The 9,474-nt window shown below is 40.6% G+C and overlaps 1 pseudogene across 1 annotated transcript; it reads right to left on the bottom strand.

Moving 5' to 3' along the window:
- Window positions 1–379: 379 nt before the first annotated feature.
- LOC116556949 lies at window positions 380–894 on the bottom strand (annotated as a pseudogene). Its single transcript, XR_004271276.1, has one exon. The product of XR_004271276.1 is annotated as a histone H3.3-like (transcript).
- Between the last annotated feature and the right edge of the window lie 8,580 nt (window positions 895–9,474).

Here is a 9,474-nt window from a genome sequence, read left to right as displayed (position 1 = left end):
CTTACTTGGCCACAAGCTGCTGTTTTTTAATAAGTAAATTCAGATATTTAAAAATGGAGAAATAACTACAGATCAACTTGTCATGATTTTTTTAAGTCATAACCAGTTTTATTGCAAAAGGACCCTGTACACATTTACCAATTCTAGTACCTTAATAGCTACCCAACAAGTCATTAACATACAGAAACATGCATCATGAGAAGCAAGAAGTTACCACCCATCCCTTCTGCATATTAGCAACTTGTCACTCCTGAGCAACAGTGCTCACATCACTGAGGTCTGTGAACAGTCACTTTTCGCATTCATCCTGAGTGAAAGGTGGAATGACTTGTCGTAAACGAAAGTATTTTACAGAATTTACTACAAAACGTCATAAAAGCTGCCTTCACTTAAGCTCTCTCTCCGTATCCGGCGAGCCAACCTGGATGTCTTTGGGCATGCTGGTGACTCTTAGCGTGGATGGCACACAGGTTAGTATCTTCGAGCATACCCACCAGGTAGGCTGCAGCAGCCTCCTGCAGCGCTCTGAAACCTCAGGTCGGTGTTGAAATCCTGCGCGATCTCCCTCACCAACCTCTGGAAAGGCAGCTTCCCGATGTAAGGACGAATCTCTCCAAGCGCTACGGTCCCGGGCCTGCAGCGACGAGGTTTCTTCACCCCGCTGGTAGAGGGGGCGCTTTTCCTGGCGGCTTCCGTGGCCAGCTGCTTGCGGGGTGCTTTCCCACCAGTGGATTTACCAGCAGTCTGCTTGGTTCGGGCCATTTTCTTTTACCCCACGCGGAAGTTTTAGGCCACTTCTCCGACCGCCGCGCCGCTTCTGCCACCTGAGGAAGAGCCGCAGTCGACAAGCGAAGAAACGACACTGCCCCCAACGAACGACCAAACCGCTCTGCGCTCGCTTGGCATGATTTTTTATAAGGCCGATTACGCGTTCTTTTAAGATCTCAAAACTTCCAAAAGAAAGAACTTTTTATTGCCATTCATCCTAAAAGTGTAAGTAATGGACCAAAAAACAAAACAAAAAATGCAATCTCACCCAGCTTAAAATATGAAGGAAAAAATATTGCCGATATTCCCTCAGCCATAAAATTTCAAACCTAATTCTGAATCACAGTTTATGGATATTATCATTTGAGTGGCTTTCTTGAGCTCCCATGATACAGTAATCCCACAAGGGGCAGTTTGTTGTTTCTGATAATATAGTTTCTATCTGAATTCCCCTTCTTCTTCTCTTATTACAATGTGTCTGTGTAAATAGAGAAATTTTACCTTCATAATTTATTCATGGCTGGGAAGAAGGGTGCAGCCTTAGGGAGAATCACTGAAGAGAGGCATTGCCAGTCCTCACTTACTCAGGGACAGCTCTCATGTATGCATCCCAAGGATCAATGAGAGCAGCTTTCCTTAATTCAGAACACCTGAACACAGTAGGAAGATGCTGACCTTTATATGTACTTTCTGGCTTTTTATTCTTTCTTGATGTAAGATTCTTCCTTAAAATGGGGATGATACAGCTTATGTCTCTAAGACTTAACGAATAACACACCATGGGCAGGATGTAGGGTGATCTTGATGGGAAAGGGCATGAGACTTGGCCTCAGTTGGCCAGTTTGAACTTCCGATGACCTTGGGAAACAGACCTGACTTCTCTGAGCCAAGTCAGCTTATCACTAGAGTATACTCATGTCTGTCTCACAGCACTGTGTGTTTCACACAAATTAGCTCTTAGTTACCTACAAAATGGAAAGAATTTATCAGCCTACATGAGTAGGAGAAACTAAGAGAACTTTGGTTCTAGAGAGTTTTAAATCCTTGGAAGAACCACCAAAATAAAGTGAAGAGTACTCTTATATTCTAATCTTGGATTCCAACTGTATAAAATTAAACAGAAGAGAAGCAGAGAGGAGTTAGTTTCCAAACACTCAGATGTTATAAGAATTGTTCACAGTCATTGATTTTATATCTTGAAATCCTACAAGTTTCAAAAAAGGCTAATTCAGACAATATGCACTTCCTTCCAGTGATATTAGATGAATGGGAGTGGTGCAGGATGGAGAAAGAAAAAAAAAAAAACACAGATGAACAAATTTGCCACTGTTTTCAAGTTTCTTTCTTTATTTTTTTTTTTGGAGACAGAGTCTTGCCCTGTCACCCAGGCTGGAGTGAAGTGGCACAATCTCGGCTCACTGCAACCTCCACCTCCCAGGTTCAAATGATTCTATGCCTCAGCCACCCGAGTAGCTGGCATTACAGACGCATACCACCACACCTGGCTAATTTTTGTATTTTGAGTAGAGAGAGAGTTTCACCATGTTGGCCAGGCTAGTCTCATACTTCCAGCCTCAAGTGATCTGCCTTTCTCAGCCTCCTAAAGTGCTGGAATTACAAGCATGAGCCACCACCCCTGGCTGTTTTCAAGTTTCTAAGTATTAACTTTTTATAGAGAAACTGTTTAACTCTCTTATGAAAACCTCTTACCTCTGTACAATGTAGAAGTAACCTGTAAACAAAACACTAATTGTATTCTTGTTTAACATTTAAAATAAGTTTTCTCTAAAATTGGTAATCCTATAACAATAGTAACAATGACTGTTTCTAAGCCTTCCCATGCAAGGCCCTATGCAAAATGCTTCATATGAATTATCTAATAGACCTGCATGAAGACAAATATTCAACTTCTATTAAAAATAAAGACATTAAACACCAAAGTATTTATTATGCTGTTAAGGCAAAATGATTTACTTTGTTCAGTTGTCCTAGATAGAAAAAAAAATTGCCAGATAAGTGCAAATGGAAAGACACACACAGCTCACTATGGAGAGCACTGATTATCAGCATCTTTCACTTAGTTCCATGAATATATTTTTATTGACTGTCATGCATGGCTTAATGTCAGGGATGAGTTCTAAGAGATGTCTTGTTAGGCAATTTCATCATTGTGTGAACATCATAGAGTGTACTTATACAAACATAGATGGTGTAGCCTATTACACACCTAGGCTATATGGCACAACCTATTGCTCCTAGGCCACAAAGCAGTACAGCATGTTACTGTACTGGATACTGTAGGCAACTGTTACACAATTTGTAAACATACCCAAACATACAAAATATACAGTAAAAATATGGCATATAAGATGAAAAGTGGTACATCTGTGTAAGGCATATACCATAAATGAAGCTTGCAGGACTGGAAGCTTCTCTGGGTGAGTAGTGAGTGGTAAGTGAATGTGACGGCCTAGGATATTACTGTCTACTACTATAGACCTTATAACTGCTGAATAGTATACATAGGCTATACTAGATTAATAACAAAATATTTTTCATTTTTCAATAATTAACCTTAGCTTGTCATAACTCTTATCCTTTATAAAATTTTTAATTTTTTAAAGTTTGACTTTTTTGTAGTAATGCTTAGCTTGAAATACAAGCACGTTGTACAGCTATATTAAAAAATCCTTTGATCAAGAACTTAGAAGAAGGGATCCAAGATGGCTGATTAGGAGCAGCTCAGGATTGCAGCTCCCAGTGAAAGCGTGGAGGGTGAGTGGATGCCGCATTTCCAGATGGATTTTTATTGCCCCACAGACCAGTAGATTCCCAGGCAGAGGAGCCCCATGGGTTGCCAGCGTGGCTGGTTTGGCCGGTGCGGCGGTTTTGGTCAGTGCAGCTGTTTTGTTGGCGCCCCAGCGCTGTGATTCTCCATACAAAATACATGGGCCTGGGTGCCATTTTAGCTGGCGATTGGAGCTCCGGCAAGGCAGAGTTGCCCATTCATCTGATTAAAAAGGGGACTGAAATAGGGAGCCAGGCCATCTTGGGTCCTCTCTCTATCCTTGTTAATTTTCTGTCTTGTTGATCTGTCTAATATTGAAAATGGGGTGTTAAAGTCTCCCAATATTATTGTGTGGGAGACAATATTAAGTCTCTTTGTAGGTCATTAAGAACTTGCCTTATGTATCTGGGTGCTCCTGTATTGGGTGCATATATATTTAGGATCATTAGATCTTCTTATTGCATTGATCCTTTTACCATTATACAATGTCCTTCTTTGTCTCTTTTGATCTTTGTTGCTTTAAAGTTTATTTTATCAGAGACGAGAACTGCAACTCTTGCTTTTTTTTGCTCTCCAATTGCTTGGTAAATCTTCCACCATCCCTTTATTTTGAGCTTTTTTGTATCCTTGCATGTGAGAGGGGTTTCCTGGATACAGCACACTGATGGGTTTTGGCTTTTTATCCAATTTGCCAGTCTGTGTCTTTCAATTGGGGCATTTAGTCCATTTATATTTAGGGTTAATATTGTTATGTGTGAATTTGATACTGCAATTTTGATGCTAGCTGGCTGTTTTGCCCGTGAGTTGATGCAGTTTCTACATTGTGTTGATGCTCTTTACCATTTGGTATGTTTTTGGAATGGCTGGTACTAGTTGTTCCTTTCTATGTGTAGAGCCTCTTTCAGGAGCTCTTGTAAAGCAGGCCTGGTGGTGATGAAATCTCTGAGTAATTGCTTGTTCACAAAGGATTTTATTTTTCCTTCACTTATGAAGCTTAGTTTGGCTGGATAGGAGATTCTGGGTTGAAAGTTCTTTTCTTTAAGGATGTTGAATATTGGCCCCCACTCCCTTCTGGCTTGTAGGGTTTCTGCTGAGAGATCTGCTGTGAGTCTCATGGGCTTCCCTTTGTGGGTAACCTGACCTTTCTCTCTGGCTGCACTTAGCATTTTCTCCTTCATTTCAACCCTGGTGAATCTGATGATTATGTGCCTTGGGGTTGCTCTTCTTGAGGAATATCTTTGTGGTGTTCTCTGTATTTCCTGGACTTGAATATTGGCCTGCCTTGCTAGGTTGGGGAAGTTTTCCTGGATCATATCCTGAAGAGTATTTGCCAGCTTGGATTCATTCTCTCTGTCACATTCAGGTACGCCTATCAAACGTAGATTAGGTCTTTTCTTATAGTTCCCATATTTCTTGGAGACTTTGTTCATTCCTTTTTACCCTTTTTTCTCTAATCTTGCCTTCTCGTTTTATTTCATTGAGTTGATCTTCGATCTCTGATATCCTTTCTTCTGCTTGGTCAATTCGGCCATTGAAATTTGTGCATGCTTCGTGAAGTTCTCGTTTTGTGTTTTTCAGCTCCATCAGTTCACTTATATTTCTCTCTAAGTTGTTTACTCTCATTAGCATTTTGTCAAAACTTATTTCAAGGGTCTTAGTTTCTTTGTATTGGATTAGAACATTTTCTTTCAGCCCACAGAAGTTCCTTATTACCCACCTTCTGAAGCCTGATTCTGTCAATTCATCACACTCATTCTCCATCCAGCCTTGTTCCCTTGCTGGTGAGGAGTTGTGATCCCTTTTAGGAGGAGAGGCATTCTGGTTTCGGGTGTTTTCATTCTTTTTGTGCTGGTTTCTTCCCATCTTTTGGATTTATCCATCTGTCATCTTTGTAGTTGCTGAGTTTCAGATTGGGTCTCTTAGTGGATGTCCAGTTTGTTGATGATGAAGTTATTTCTTTCTGTTTGTTAGTTTTCTTTCTAACAGTCTTGCCCCTCTGCTATAGGACCGCTGAGGTCCACTCCAGTCCCTGCTTGCCTGAGGATCACCTGCAGCAGCTGCAGAACAGTAAGGGTTGCTGCCAGTTTCTTCTTCTGCTATCTTTTCTCCCAGAAAGATACTGGCTAGATGTCAGTCTGAGCTGTCCTTTATGAGGTGACTCTTTGGATATACGGGGATCAGGGACCTGCTTGAGGAGATAGTCTGTCCTTTATAGGAGCTCAAGTGCTGTGCTGTGAGATCCATTGTTCATTCAGAGCTGCTGGGCAGGTACGTTTAAGTCTGCTGCAGCAGAACTCATAAACCCCCCTTTTTTTTTTTTTCTCCTCAGGTGTGCTCTGTCCCGGGGAGTTAGGGCTTTATTTATGAGTTTCTGTTGTGCTGCTGGCTTTTTTCAGGGATGCCCTGCCCAGCAATCAGGCAGCCTAGTCACTGTCTGCCTGCAGAGGCTTTGCTGAGCTGCTGTGGGCTCCGCCCAGCTGCTGTGTGAACTTCAGGGAAGCCTGCACTCCTGTTTAAATGGGTGTAGTTAGAACTGCCTTGGAAATGGTTGCCCACCTCTATAATTTAGGACTCTCTCTGTAATAGTGGGCTGCCTCAGCAATGGCGGACTGTCTCCTCAAGCAGCTCCCTGACCCCCATATGTCCAAATAGTCACCTTAAAGGAGAGAACAGACTGACATTTGGTGGGTATCCTTCTGGGACAAAGACAGCAGAAGAAGAAACTGGTAGCAACCCTTACTTTTCTGCAGTTGCTGCAGGTGATCCTCAGGCAAGCAGGGCCTGGAGTGGACCTCAACAGTCCTACAGCAGAGGGGCCAAACTGTTAGAAGGAAAACTAAGAAACAGAAGTAACTTCATCATCCACAAACTGGAAGTTCATCCAGAGACCCAATCTGAAAGTCATCAACTACAAAGACAACTGGTGGGTAAATCCACAAAGATGGGAAGAAACCAGCACAAAAAGGATGAAAACACCCAAAACCAGAATGCCTCTCCTCCTACAAGGGATCACAACTCCTCACCGGCAAGGGAACAAGGCTGGATGGAGAATGAGTATGATGAAATGACAGACTCAGACTTCAAAAAGTGGGTAATAAGAAACTTCTGTGAGCTAAAAGAACATGTTCTAACCCACTGCAAAGAAACTAAGAACCTTGAAAAAATATTCAGTGAAATGCTAACGAGAATGGACAACATAGAGAGGAATATAAGTGAATTGATGCAGCTGAAAAACAACACAGAACTTCACGAAGCATGCACAAGTTTCAACAGCCAAATTGACCAAGCAGAAGAAAGGATATCAGAGGTCGAAGATCAACTCAATGAAATAAAATGAGAAGGCAAGAATAGAGAAAAAAGGGCAAAAAGGAATGAACAAAGTCTCTAAGAAATATGGGACTATATGAAAAGACCAAATCTACATTTGATAGGTGTACCTAAATGTGACAAAGAGAATGAATCCAAGCTGGCAAATACTCTTCAGGATATGATCCAGGAAAACTTCCCCAACCTAGCAAGGCAGGCCAATATTCAAGTCCAGGAAATACAGAGAACACCACAAAGATATTCCTCAAGAAGAGCAACCCCAAGGCACATAATCATCAGATTCACCAGGGTTGAAATGAAGGAGAAAATGCTAAGTGCAGCCAGAGAGAAAGGTCGGGTTACCCACAAAGGGAAGCCCATGAGACTCACAGCAGATCTCTCAGCAGAAACCCTACAAGCCAGAAGGGAGTGGGGGCCAATATTCAACATCCTTAAAGAAAAGAACTTTCAACCCAGAATCTCCTATTCAGCCAAACTAAGCTTCATAAGTGAAGGAAAAATAAAATCCTTTGTGAACAAGCAATTACTCAGAGATTTCTTCACCACCAGGCCTGCTTTACAAGAGCTCCTGAAAGAGGCTTTACACATAGAAAGGAACAACCAGTACCAGCCACTCCAAAAACATATCAAATGGCAAAGAGCATCAACACAATCAAGAATCTGCATCAACTCATGGGCAAAACAGCCAGCTAGCATCAAAATGGCAGTATCAAATTCACACATAACAATATTAACCCTAAATATAAATGGACTAAATGCCCCAATTGAAAGACACAGACTGGCAAATTGGATAAAAAGCCAAAACCCATCAGTGTGCTGTATCCAGGAAACCCCTCTCACATGCAAGGATACAAAAAAGCTCAAAATAAAGGGATGGTGGAAGATTTACCAAGCAATTGGAGAGCAAAAAAAAGCAAGAGTTGCAGTTCTCGTCTCTGATAAAATAAACTTTAAAGCAACAAAGATCAAAAGAGACAAAGAAGGACATTGTATAATGGTAAAAGGATCAATGCAACAAGAAGAGCTAATGATCCTAAATATATATGCACCCAATACAGGAGCACCCAGATACATACGGCAAGTTCTTAATGACTTACAAAGAGACTTATACTCCCACACAATAATATTGGGAGACTTTAACACCCCATTTTCAATATTAGACAGATCAACAAGACAGAAAATTAATAAGGAGATCCAGGACTTGAACTCAGACCTGGAACAAGCAAACATAATAGACATTTACAGAAATCTCCACCCCAAATCCATAGAATATACATTCTTCTCAGGACCACATCACACCTACTCTAAAATTGACCACATAATTGGAAGCAAATCACTCCTTAGCAAATGCAGAAGAATGGAAATCATACCAAACAGTCTCTCAGACTGCAGTGCATCAAGTTAGAACTCAGAATGCATAAACTAACTCAGAACTGCACAGTTTCATGAAAACTGAACAACTGGCTCTTCAATGTTGACTGGATAAACAATGAAATGAACGTAGGAATATTTTCTTCGAAACCAACGAGAATGAAGACACAACATACCAGAATCTCTGGGACACATTGAAAGCAGTCTCTAGAGGAAAATATATAGCAATAAATGCCCACATGAGAAGCACGGAGAGATCGAAATTTGACACCATATCATCAAAATTGAAAGAGCTTGAGGAGCAAGATCAAAAAAACTCAGAGTCTAGCAGAAAAAAAAAAAAAACTAAGAACACAACAAAACTGAAAAAAATAAAGACAAAAAAAAAAAAAAAAAACCCTTCAAAAGTCAATAAATCCAGGAGCAGGTTGTTTTGAAAAGATCAACAAAATAGACCACTAGCCAGATTAATAAAAAAGAAAACAGAGAATAATCAAATAGATGCAATAAAAAATGATAAATGGGATATCACTACAGATTCCACAGAAATTCAAATCATCATCAGAGATTATTACAAACAACTCTATGTACATAAACTAGTAAACCTGGAAGAAATGGATAAATTCCTGGACACTTGCCTCCTCTGAAGCCTAAAACAGGAAGAAGGTGAAACCCTGAACAGAACTATAACAAAGTCTGAAGTTGAGGCAGCAATTAAGAGCCTACCACCCAAAAAAAGCCCAGGTCCAGATGGGTTCACAGCTGAATTCTACCAGACATACAAAGAGGAGCTGATACCATTCCTTCTGAAATTATTCCAAACAATCCAAAAAGAGAGAATACTTCCCAAATCATTTTATGAGACTAACATCATCCTGATACCAAAACCCAGCAGAGATTCAGCAAGAAAAGAAAACTTCAGGCCAATATCCATTATGAACATAGATGCAAAAATCTTCAATAAAATACTGGCAAGCCGATTGCAACAGCACATCAAAAAGCTTATCCACCATGATCACGTAGGATTCATCCCGGGGATGCAAAGCTGGTTCAACATACGCAAGTCATAAACGTAATTCACTACATAAACAGAGCCAAAGACAAAAACCACATGATTATCTCAATTGATGCAGAGAAGTCCTTTGACAAAATTCAACAGCCCTTTATGCTAAAAACCCTCAATAAACTAGATATTGACAGAATGTATCTCAAAATAATAA

The sequence above is a fragment of the Sapajus apella genome, unplaced genomic scaffold, assembly GCF_009761245.1.
Source record: "Sapajus apella isolate SASKATOON/1434 unplaced genomic scaffold, GSC_monkey_1.0 scaffold18, whole genome shotgun sequence".
NCBI lineage: Eukaryota > Metazoa > Chordata > Mammalia > Primates > Cebidae > Sapajus > Sapajus apella.
Note: the sequence above shows the minus strand (reverse complement) of the source record. Positions and strands in the feature narration are given on the sequence as shown.